The following is a 13,210-nucleotide window of genomic DNA, read 5'->3' on the forward strand; positions in this document are numbered from 1 at the left end:
TTTTGGGTGTAACCCTTTTCAGGCATAAATACCTGGCTTCGGCCAGGGATAGCCGGTCTTCTTTCTCTTGCTGAATCACTAATAAACTATGAGCTGATCACTTCGACGCGTCTGAATCCAGTGGAGGTGCCCAAAGATTGTGTTCAGGGTTTTCGGATCCCCACCCGGGAGGGGGGGGGAGGCAACCTCCCATTCCTGGTCTCCAAGCTCTGCCTGGGCCTGTTACTCCAGTGGGAGCAAAAGTTGGGGGGGGGGAGAAGCAGTTGCACAACGGTGTAGTGTCAGTTCCACTTGTACCTGGAAGGGATCTCTTGACTCTCTAGGAAGTCCCCAAATATCTATGGTCTTACCAGAGAAGTCATGGAATTCCTAGAGTGACATGACATCGTTTCTTAAGTCTCTGCCCCAAGATACTCCCATTGGTTGACCACTGATGGACTTCGTTTCTGCAGACCTTGGTTTGGGCCTGACCAGTGATGGCCCTGGAGGTAGGATTGCCAACTCCTGCTTGGAAAATACCTGGAGATTTGGGGGTGGAGCCTGGGGGAGGCGGGGTTTGGAAATGGGAGGGGCATCAGCACGGTATGACGCCACAGATCCCACCCTCCAAAGCAGCCGTTTCCTCCAGGGGAACTGATCTCTTGTCAGATCAGTCGTAATCCTGCAAGATCTCCAGCTTCTGCCTGGAGGCTGGCAACCCTTCCCGGAGGGGAGTGACCGCATCTTGCTGGGGGTGACAGAATCTCTTCACCCTGCTCTTCCTGTGTCAGAGCCAACATCCAGAAAGGTCTCTGCCCACTCAGTGTGAACATATTTTCCTTTCTGGTTTATCTGTGTCGCTTCCAGGAAGGTATGCCAACCTCCAGGTGGGACCTGGGGATCCCCTGGAATTGCAGCTCATCTCCAGACTACAGAGACCAGTTCCCCTGGAGAAAATGGGTGCTTTGGAGGGTGGACCCTGAGGCATCGTACCCCACTGAGGCACCTGTCCTCCACAGGCTCCCCCCCCATATCCCCAGGAGTCTCCCAGCCTGCATCTGGCAACCTGACCCCCCCCATCCCCTCCCGGTGGCTTGGGGGACCCGGCAACCCTAGTTGGATGGCCAAAGTCAAAATCTGCCAAATGACGACCTTTGTTTTTTTGTTTCCTGTTGGGAAATTGATATGAATGAACCAGCCATCTCCATTTGGAGCTGATTTCCATTTTAGTTCTTCCAGCGCCGGTTTCTGTGTCCCGGCCGGCTTGGCTAGTGATAAACAAGTGGGTGGAAATTGGTGTCTGGAGGAGAGAGCAATTATCTTTATTTACAGAGTTGCATCTGAGGGTAGTGAGGTGTTCTGCAGAGATACATGCACTAAAAAAGACAAGCTCTTGCCCCGAAATCTAAATTTCAACAGTGAGGAAGACAACAAATAGGAGGAACAAAAGAGGCAAAGGTTACTGGGATTGATTATTGCCAATGGCAATACTGAAACTTTCTTCAGATCTCTGAAGAAGTGAGCCGTGACTCACGAAGGCCGAATCTGCATTTGTCTTTCCCACCGGTGTCCCAGCCTTCTGACTCCATCTTCAAAAAAGCTGTCTACATTTGGTTTCGTTTTCACACCTCAAGAGTGCTAGCATACTTTTGCACGTCCGCATATGTTTATTGCCCTTTCGTGGCAGCTCCACTGTCATTGCACCTCTGCACTGCTTTAAAAGAATCTTCTCCAAACAACATTCAAACAAGCATAGAGAAAGACAACATCACAGCAGCACGAAACTGATTTAAAAATGCAAATTCAGATTTGACCGAAAGCTCCTCCCCTGCTGCCACAAACTCTGTTAGTCTTAAGGTACCACTGGGCTTTTGCTCTTTTCTGTTGCTACAGACAGACGAACAGGGCCACCCATCTTGATCTATCTCCATGAATGTTAGACTGAACAGGATGTTTGTCGAGGCTGTTGTCACCAGAGCCACATAAAAAACAGTAGCCGCCAGAGATGCCGGGTAATCCACAGGGAAGGCAATTGCAGATGATAATATACATGTGTTCCACAATTCGCTTCTGCACTTCTCTGATGCCCACGTTTTTGAAGGGGAAACACGGTGCGCAAATAAGCTGGCCTTAGATATTATCACACACGGGAGATGCAGACCTGCGTTTTGGAAAACCACATACAGCACCACCCATCAACACGGTAGCCCTGGGTTACCATGGTCTGTTTATTTTAGCTTATTGGAAATATTTTCATGCTGCCTTTCCACTCAGTCAGGGTCCACAAAGTGGGAAACATTTTTTTTTAATTGAGCAATTAAAATACAGTTTAAATTATAAAATAATTCAATCCAAAATGCATAACCAAACAGAAGAAGAAGAAGAAGAAGAAGAAGAGATTGGATTTATATCCTGCCTTTTACTACCCAAAGGAGTCTCAGAGCGGCTTACAAACTCCTTTCCCTTCCCCTCCCCACAACAGATGCCCTGCGAGGGAGGTGGGGCTGAGAGAGCTCTGACAGAAACTGCCCTTGAGAAAACAGCTCTGAAAGATCATGACTGACCCAAGGTCCCACCAGCAGCTGCATGTGGAGGAGGAGTGGGAAATCAAACCTGGTTCTCCCAGATTAGAGTCCATGCCAGAGGAGGGCCTGTAACCGTTCAGGGAGTGCCAGACAAGACAAGAAAATCTTTTATCTGCTGACGAAAGGCACTGATAGAGGGAGACAAATTTCCTGGGGAAGGGGAGTTCTAGAGCTTTGGTGCCATGACTGAGAAGACCCTGTCTTGGGTTGCCGCCTGTCTAGCATCAGGTGTGTCCGGGGCAACTGGAGCAGGGCCTCCAAAGGTGTCAGGTTCATATGGGAAGAGGCGGTCCTTAAGGTCTGTTGCTCCCAGGCTGTAGAGTGCTTCATGTTCACTTTTAGGATGGGATAACACATTCCTCAAGATTAAAAGCCAGGAGCCCTGTCCTGGATGGCCCAGGCAAGCCCAGTCTCGTCAGATCTCGGAAGCTAAGTACTTGGATGGGAGACCTCCTTGGAATACCAGAGGCGGGAGGCGGGGGCAGGCTTTACTCAGCCACCTCTCTGAATATCCTCCAGGCCCCCAGTAGGGGTCAGTCACCAGAGGTCACCATGACTTCCAGGGGCGCGCACACACATACACACACACAATAATAGAAGCTAGGGAAGAGATGAATCTTAGATGTGTTCAAGGCTTAGATAGTGGTTGAAAGCACAGTAGGGTTTGTGAGCATCAGATCCCGAATCTGGCGACCGACAGGAATGGATGGCCAGAGAGACGGCTGGAAGACAGGCACCAGGTCAGGGGTCCAGCATCCCCCCAGGGAAAGGGAGCTGAGGCAACCAATGCAGCCCCAGCAGAGGTGGGATTACCATGGTATGGGACTCTCCAGAGACTCAGGAGATGGAACAGACCTTCCTGCAGAGATAAGGTTGCTTGGGGAGCGGGAGGTCAGAAAAGAGATCTCTGTGTGAGGGGTGTTTGGGGAGATACAATACCTTGAATCAGCCCTGCCGAGCAGCGTGGATTATGCTCATCGATGCACTTTTTTGGCCTGATACACTTCAGCTTGACGGTGTGAAACTGTCTTCATGAGCACATGAAGCAGCCTCATACTGAATCAGGTCCCTGGACTCCCTTGAGGTCAGTGCGGTCTGTCTGGCAGCAGCTCTCCAGGGTCTCAGGCAAAAGTGGTCTTTCACGTCACCTCCTGCCTGTTCCTTTAACTGGGGATGCCGGGGATTGAACCCGGGACCTTCTGCATGCCAAGCAGAGGCTCTGCCACTGAGCCACAGCCCTTCCCCCTAGAGCTAGGATGACCAGTTCTTCTTCCTTGTCATGTTAGCTGATCACATAAGCCAGGTGGGAATGCAATCAGGGAGAATGTTTGTTATAAACCCACCGTAAAGTCTCTGCGTGTTTTAAAAAAGTTTATTTATTTATTGTATTTATAACCTGCCCTCCCCGCAAGCGGGGTCAATGCGGCTCACATTGCCTGGCACAGTGTGCCAAGGTTCATATACAATCAAAACACTGAAAACTTAAAACATTTAACACTGTTAATTCATTTAAAACATTTAAACAATCAACGATTTCCGAATAAAGTGCACTCAGTGATTATTAACCAAAATGGCGTAAAATGTCATGCAGGCTCAGGCAAATTCAGGCCCCTAGGCAGTTTGGCTCGATCTCACTGCAGCCAGCCTCCACCACAGATATTAATAGTGGTCGTTGATGGTAATGTGGGCGGCTCCTAATTGAAGGCCTGGTGGAAGAGCTCCGTCTTGCAGGCCCTGCGGAACTGCACAAGTGAAGATTCTTTTAGACTGTTGGTCTACAGTAGAACAGCTAGATCTGAGTCCCCCAGCACCTGAGAGACCAACAAGATCTTTTTTGGGGGAAGGGGAGGCTCTTGAGAGCCAAAGCTTAGAACGACGGTATCTGATGGAGGGAGTGTTGACCCCCCAAATCTTGCTGGTCTCTGAGGTGCTTCTGGACTTGAATCTAGCTGTTAAAAAGTGAAAGCTCGTGGACAAGAACTATGTAGGGGCCTGCTGGAAATGTAAAGAGGCAGATGAATGAAGCCAGAAACTATGGCCCAATCTGCATCTAGCATTTGCTCCACTGTTTTACCAAACCCACATTGGAACAGAAATTCCCCTGTACGTGGCATGCCACTTTCACTTGGGTTGATTGTCGGATTTAATGGCAGTGTCCAGACTGCATGCCGCTTTCACTTAGTTTGATCTCTCGGTTTTATGGTACCATCTACATAGATTTATGGCCGTCTTACTATGGCCCAATCTGCATCTAGCATTTGCTCCACTGTTTTACCAAACCCACATTGGAACAGAAATTCCCCTGTACGTGGCATGCCACTTTCACTTGGGTTGATTGTCGGATTTAATGGCAGTGTCCAGACTGCATGCCGCTTTCACTTAGTTTGATCTCTCGGTTTTATGGTACCATCTACATAGATTTATGGCCGTTTTATGGCTGTTCAGGGGGTGACTCTGCAGTCAGTACGGTGTTGGCCCGGGGTATTTGGATGTGGTTTTGAGCCACATCTTTTTCTGTTCCAGTGTGGGCCTTAATTATTGGGAATTCTGCCAGACAACATTGAAAGAACACTTCATGAATTGCTTAGATACATGTTGACTGAAGCCAGAATAATATGAGCAGCCAAATGGAAAGCTGAGGAATTCCTAAACAACAAAAACTGGAGCAATAAAATGGCAGAATATGTGATCATGGCCAAATTAACTAACTACATAAATAAAAGACTGGTCAGAGAATTTGAAAAAAAAAATGGGGAAAGTAATGCTCCCTCTAAGCTGTGGAGTCTGCTCTGGAGCCATACTTCCTGAGCTAAGACAAAAATGTGTGAGCTGGAGGCTAAAAAACTGTGAGCTAGCTCACACTAACTCAGCTTAGAGGGGACACTGGAAAGTACTATGGTTATTATAAGTAAAGATGAAAAGGAGTACTGAAGGATGATAGGGAAATGGCTGAGAAGCTAAAGGCATTTTTTGCCTCTGTCTTCACTATGGAAGTTGAGAAGTGCTTGCCCACTCCAGAACCGCTGATTTTGGGAGGGGTGTTGAAAGACCTGAGTCAGACTGAGGTGACGAGAGAGGAGGTCCTAAAACTGATAGACAACGTAAAAACTGATAAATCACCAGGCCCAGATGGCATACATCTGAGAGTTCTGAAAGAACTCAAATGTGAACTTGTGGATCTCCTGACAAAAATATGTAATATTTCCTTAAAATCTGCCTCCATTCCTGAGGACTGGAAGGTAGCTAATGTCACTCCCATCTTTAAAAAGGGTTCCAGAGGAGATCCGGGAAATTACAGGCCAGTCAGTCTGACGTCGATACCGGGTAAATTGGTGGAAACCATTATTAAGGAAAGAATTAGTAGGCACATAGATGAACAAAACCTATTGAGGCAGACTCAACATGGGTTCTGTAAGGGAAGATCTTGTCTCACAAACCTGTTAATGTTCTTTGAGGGGGTGAACAAACATGTGGACAAGGGGGATCCAATAGATATTGTTTACCTTGACTTCCAGAAAGCTTTTGATAAAGTTCCTCATCAAAGGCTCATAAGTAAGCTCAAAAATCATGGGATAAAAGGACAAGTCCTTTTATGGATCAAAAACTGGCTAATTAATAGAAAACAGAGAGTGAGTATAAATGGGCAATTTTCTCAGTGGAGGGAGGTAAGCAGTGGGGTACCGCAGGGATCAGTACTTGGTCCACTGCTTTTTAACTTGTTCATTAATGATTTGGAGATGGGAGTAAGCAGTGAAGTGGCTAAATTTGCGGATGATACAAAGTTGTTCAAGGTGGTGAAAACCAGTGAGGATTGTGAGGCACTCCAAAGGGATCTGTCAAAGATGGGCAAGTGGGCGTCAACATGGCAAATGGGGTTCAATGTGGCCAAGTGCAAGGTGATGCACATTGGAGCCAAAAATCCTAAATATAAATACACATTGATGGGGTCTGAACTGGCAGAGACTGAGCAAGAGAGAGATCTTGGAGTTGTAGTGGATAACTCACTGAAAATGTCGAGACAGTGTGTGACTGCAATAAAGAAGGCCAATGCTATGCTGGGGATTATTAGGAAGGGTATTGAAAACAGATCAGCCAATATAATAATGCCCCTATATAAATCAATGGTGAGACCTCATTTGGAATACTGTGTGCAGTTCTGGGCACCACACCTTAAAAAGGATATTATAGCTTTGGAAAAAGTGCAGAAAAGGGCAACTCGAATGATAAAAGGGTTGGAACACTTTCCCTATGAGGAAAGGTTAAAGCGCTTAGGGCTCTTTAGCTTGGAGAAAAGACGACTGAGGGGTGACATGATCGAGGTTTATAAGATTATGCATGGGAAAGAGCAGGTAAAGAAAGAGGTACTTTTCTCCCTTTCTCACAATACAAGAACCCGTGGGCACTCCATGAAATTGCTGAGCGGTCGGGTTAGAACGGATAAAAGGAAGTACTTCTTCACCCAAAGAGTGATTAACACATGGAATTCACTGCCACAGGAAGTGGTGGGTGCTACAAGCATGGACGGCTTCAAAAGGGAATTAGATAAGCATATGGAGCAGAGGTCCATCAGTGGCTATTAGCCACAAGGTATAGCTAGGGGCTCTGGGGCAAGTGATGCTCTGTCTTCTTGGTGCTTGGGGGGGGGGGTCAACAGTGGGAGGGCTTCTAATGTCCTGGCCCCACTGGTGGACCTCCTGATGGCCCCTGGTATTTCTGACCACTGTGTGACACAGAGTGTTGGACTGGATGGGCCTTTGGCCTGATCCAACATTGGCGTCTCTTATGTTCTTATGAAAACTTAGTGACTGATTAAAGTTACTATAATGCTTTTTATTTTTATTTTCCCATCACTATAATAGCTTAGGCAATAATATAATTGCACCAATATAATTAAGGTTGTTCTATATAATACTACAATGATATAAATATGTATTTTCTGAAATAATGCTATATTCAAGACCATAACTATAGTTTTTGATGTATATATGGGCCTAATTTATTGTTATCCTTTTTATTCTTAGAAATGCTCTTAGATTGCACTCTTTGATTATCGTTTCATTATGACAACCGTAGTGGTATTAAGATGTAATGGAACATATAATAATCAATGTCTAACAGTTAATATTTATAGTAACTAATGGTAATGTAGGCTAGGCTTTAATAATAAATGCATACAGTATATAAAAATCTTCCTAATACTGTGTATTTTAAATGTCTGTGTTAAATGCTGTATGTTTACTCTGATGTTGATCGTCCTTGTTATGAATCTTATAGATTATTATAATATCTGCATCTCCCCTTTCCCCCTTTTTTCTGTATCCCTATTTTAATTTAAAATAACAACAATAATAAAAAAGCTATTTAAAAAAGTGAAAGCTCGAACTTCTGTCAGGTTAGCTGGCTAGAGGTATAGCCTTTGACTCATTTCTCCGTGAAGCAGTTTGAGACTTCTGATTGTGATTGCATTAATTCACAAAATCAGATTCATTATGCCCTCTACTGCCTGGAGTAGCTAGATCATTAGATTTTCTCTTCATAAGGTGAAGGGAATGCCAAATGTCATTACAATACTTACTTCAAAGAAATATTTCAGAGAAGGGGGACATAATTTGGGCATTATTTATCTGCCAGAACACGTACAATGGCATCAAGGCTGATTGTGACACCTGCACAACACAAGTATGAGTTCATGCGAAGTGAATAACATTAATTTGGAAAACCTCGGCTCTGAGTTTTAAAAAACGACGACTCCTAAGTATACAATGGAAGGATGAGGGTAAACATACCCTTCTTTCAGTCCTTTGGCTGTGAAAATGAGAGAGCCTGGTTTAGCAGTCGTAAAAGATAGCCAGTCTGTGTTCAGTGGTCTGAGCGGGTTGCCTTGGAGTTAGCCCTGCCACAGTGTGAGACAGTGTGATGCTCCCAGAAATTCTCCTCAGAGTTTTTTTGGGGGAAGTTTTCCACTTCACATTTAATGACTATTTAATATGACTACTCAGGGGGCCTGCTGTAGAACTGCTCAATTCAAGTCCAGTAACACCTTAGAGGCCAGCGAGATTTTCGGGGTCTTGGCTTTCGAAAGTCAAAAGCTCCCTTCTTCAGACACAATTTTGTTGCTCTCTAAGGTGTCTAAGGAGCTGCGGTGGCTCAAGTGGTTAAGGCGCTGGGCTGCAGGCTGTGGAAGGTCGGTAGTTCAGCAGTTCGAGACCTGAGTGTGCCGCATGACGGAGTGAGCTCCCGTCTCTGGTTCCAGCTCCTGCCAACCTAGCAGTTCGAAAGCAAGACATTGCAAGTTGATAAATAGGTACCACTTTGGTGGGAAGGGAACAGCGTTCCGTACGCCTTGGTGTTTAGTCATGCCGGCCACATGATCACGGAAACGTCTTCGGACAGCGCTGGCTCTTCAGCTTTGAAACGGAGAGTCGGATTCGACTAGCTTTCGAGCAAGGGAACCTTTATCTTTACCTTTTTAAGGTGTCCCTGCACTCCAGTCTAGCTGTAATATTAGTCCTGATAGCAACAGACAGCAAGCCTTTGCCCTCTTCCATGTGGCAGTCCTTCACACAATCGACAAGTTGTCTGCCATATGTAAAGATATGGAATCCAGCCACAACTCATGGTCCTGCCACTATCTGCTCTAGCTGGCTGCAGCTGTGACAGCCTAAGGCAGAGAGAGAGAGATCTGTCACAGACTGTAACGTATTGAGCTTGAGATCCATAACAAAAGCAGGCTAGGATCCTAGGAGTGCACCAGTAGGAATGCTTGGATCCTAATATAGCCCAATAGGGTTACCTGGGCTGCGGTCACACGGAACAGAAGCCACACAAGTGAGACGGAAAACAGGCGAAGTTTCCGGGCGCGATCTCACCAGCACATCTGGGAAGCGTAGCACTCCCGTGGCTCAACCGAGGCTTCCAGCCGAAACTGCGTGGCAAAAAACTAGTACCTCGAAGGTACTAGTTTCCAGAAACTGCGGGGCAAGGGCGGGCGTCTGATCGCGTTTCTGGTGGCATCCGGCGCCCGCCCATGTCCCCTTGCAAATAAGGTGTTTTTTTTTTGTCCAAGTCTCTGTGGATGCGCACACGCACCCAACGGAGCATGCGCATTTGACATGTAACCACACAAAAAAAACAGTTTGCCGCAGCGCGCGCTTCTTCGTTGCGCGCCGGCTTGTCCTGTGATCAGCACCTCTCCCTTGCCATGGAACCTCCACGGTACCTCCACAGAACCTCCACGGGAGGTCTGATCACGTAACAGCACAGTAGTTTGCCCCAGGGCAAACAGCCACGCTTCTCCCCCGCAGTTTCCTGCCCGTGTGACCGGGGCCCTGGAAAGGTAACCTGGTGTGAATAGCCTGTCACAGGGAGTGGGGTGTGTTTTGGGTTTGACTTTCTTGGGCATAAAACCTGGCTTTGGCCAGGGGTCTTTGTCCTCACTGCTGAATCACTTAATAAACTATGAGCTGATTACTCAACGCGTCTGAACCCGGTACATTTCACAGACATTTTCTGCATTCTCAAGTTTCCCCCTCCCTGCTCTTCTATTCATCCACAGCTTTCTCTGCTTTGCACAGATGATTTGTCCCTCCCAGGAGCAAAAACACAGTTGTGGCACAGCGTGGGAATCCCCAGAAACAGGGAAGTCCGATGCTGTGGAGCAACAGGGAACAGACTGTGTTTTTGCCCCTGGGACTGTGAAAACATCTGCAGAAATGAGGGAAAGCAACGGAGGTATACAAGTACAGGTGCGGGGAGAACCGTCCCCGTGGAAAATATCTCAGCCATTACCACCGAGACCAGGAAATGCTGGGGCTCGAATCGGGACCCTTGTGCACGCAAAGCAAACAGAGTAATACCCTCTCACACAAAGTGACGGACCGTTTTTCGATTTCATATTGGGCCCAAATATTGCCAAACTCAATCAAAGCACACCAACAATTTGAAATTATTCCAAATTCAATTTTGATGTCAAAATTAATAGTAAAGAATGTGTTCCGGTCTTGCAGTTGAAATTTTGCTTTCACAATTTATTTGGTCAACTGGAAACATTTGTGGAGACGGGTTTTTCCCTCCTTTCAGTTTGAGCTTGCAGATGAAGAGATTTGTAAGAGTTCTTGTAAGGCAGTGAAGCGCCACTAGGTGATTTATTGAAATGGCACTGCAAGATCTATGTGTTCCTATACAACTTGGATGATGGTATCCAGAAGATATGAGTAGGTTGTAATGTTAGGATTCTAGCAACTCCGGGGCCATTCCTTATCCTGACCATCATCAACCTGGAGAGATTTATACTCTTCCTTCATCTTGGCTCATTACAATTTTGTCATGGAAATGAGACATCCATCAGTCCAAGGCAGTCAGATACAAATGAACAGCATTTTTCAAACTCCCCACCACCACCACCACCACCACAGAGAACCCCAACAATTTCCCCTCTCGTGAATCACTAAGAAAGCAATAAATCTCTGCTTTGTCAGAGCTGAAAGTCCTTCTGCTGGGAGCAACTGTGATCATAAAATGCCACAAAGCCCCAGATTGGCTAAATGAATAATGCACACGTGCAAGAGAGAGACTCTTAAAGCCCCAAGGTTTCATTGGTGGCTCAGTCTGTGAAGACTGTAAGAAGGGCACCAAAACCAATCAAAGCATTTCCATTTTGGGTACTGTACTTGAAAACGGATGAACATTCTTCATGTCCTCCTCCATGTCTGTTCACCATAAAATATTATTATTATGGACTAAAAATGGAAGAAACGCTGGAAGAATCAATAACGATGAAAAGTACTGAGACTTACTAGCGATTTCAGCTCTCATACTTTATTTCAGCTCAGAACGAGACAACCTTAACCGGCTCGCAGGCCCGTTTATCTGTGCAACAATCTCACACCCAAAACACACCCACACACAAGGGATTGGTCATTACAGTGGCAGAGAGTTCCACGGGCTCTCGGCCGGGAGCCTAGCCCTCCCATTGGTGTGGACTAGGATCCGCTTGGCCCATTGTTCCTGAGAGCGAAGCTCGGCCGCTTCGCATGACCGCGTGGCCACCTAGCCGCACACGCGGTCGGAGATGGATACCTTACAAACAATCAAGAAAATCCTGTCGAGAAAATTTCTATAATGTTGCAGTACTCCCAAAAGATTAATGCACATTCTCACAGAGAGAGGTTTGGAGGTGAAGGTAGGGTTGCCAGCCTCCAGGTGAAGGCTGGAGAACTCCTGGGATGACAAGTGATCTCCAGGCAGCAGAGATCAGCTCCCCTGGAGAAAAATGGCCACTTTGGAAGGTGTGACTCGAAGGCATTAGACCCCATTGTAGTCCCCCCTCCCCTCCCCAAAGCCCACTCCTCCTCAGGCTCCACCCCCAAAGTTTCCAGGTATTTTCCAACCCAGAGCTGGCAACCTTAGGTAAAGGGTTAGGGAGTGCCGAATATTCCACTCTGTTTAATACGTACTCTCTCTTTCTGTAAGTAGGTTTCCAGTACTTAATTTTTGTATTCGTTTCACGTGTCACGTTAATACTTAAGCTTTGCTTCACCTCTGGTCCCATCTGGATTTCTGCAAGTCAGATCCTGTTGCACAGTCTGTTGGGTGCTTCACCCTGACTGACTCTACTGACTTATTCTGTGTGATTCACCTTGAGGCCCAGTGAGAAACAAACAAACAAAGATATAGAAGAGCCAATTGCTGAGTTCAGTCCTCCAAACGAGAAGGGTCCCAGAGGCCCATCTAGTCCAGATTCCGGTTGCCAAGAGTGGCCAGCCAGGGGGTTCCAGGAAGCCCCCTTTCTCAGCAGGGTCACCAAGGCAACCAGCCCTAGCTTGGTCCACACACCAGTGCCTGGCGTTCAGAAACACAGCGCCTACAAAGATGGCCGTTTCATTCCGCTCCGATGGCTAGGCCTCTCCAAGATAATTGTATTCAATCCCACTTTAAGACTCCTGTACTGGTGGTTGGAATGTCACCTGCCAATGTCAGCTGTGTGTGGACAGGTCTGCAGGTCTTTTGTATTGTGCTGGTCCCGCGTGCGGGAGGGTAGCTATTTGGCCCATGCCAAATGCACTATAGCCTATTAGGCGCAATGGGTTGCCGCCATTCTCATCAGTGCCTGTGTTACTGCATCTATGGTTTTGCAATAAAAGTATAACCGTTCCTGAATGTGTGTACTTCGTTGTAAGCTGTGGGCTCTGACATTCACCTGCAAAGAGATAGGGTTGCCAGCCTCCAGGTGGGGCCTGGGGATCTCCCGCTTTTACAACTGATCGCCAGTCGATGGAGATCAGTTCCCCTGGATAAAATGGCCGCTTTGAAGGGTGGACTCTGTGGCATTGTATCATGCTGAGGCCCAGGGGTCTTGTTGTAGAAAAAGAGCTGCCGGAGCTCATTAGCATAACTCATTAGCATAACTTATTTGCATATGCCACACCCCCTGACATCACCGGAAGTGACAGAAGGCCACACCCCCTGACATCACCGGAAGTGTGTCAGAAGGCTTGGCTACTTACCCTCCTGCTTCATCCTCATTCCCAAACGGAATGAGGATCGAAGCAGAGGGCGGGGTAAAGAAGGGGCTTCACCACGTGACCGCCCCGCCCCCAAGAGGTTCTTTTCCGGAGCTCCGTACCTGAGAGCTCCCCCCCGACTAG

This window comes from Gekko japonicus, unplaced genomic scaffold, assembly GCF_001447785.1.
Source record: "Gekko japonicus isolate JY-2015 unplaced genomic scaffold, Gekko_japonicus_V1.1 scaffold227, whole genome shotgun sequence".
Taxonomy (NCBI): domain Eukaryota; kingdom Metazoa; phylum Chordata; class Lepidosauria; order Squamata; family Gekkonidae; genus Gekko; species Gekko japonicus.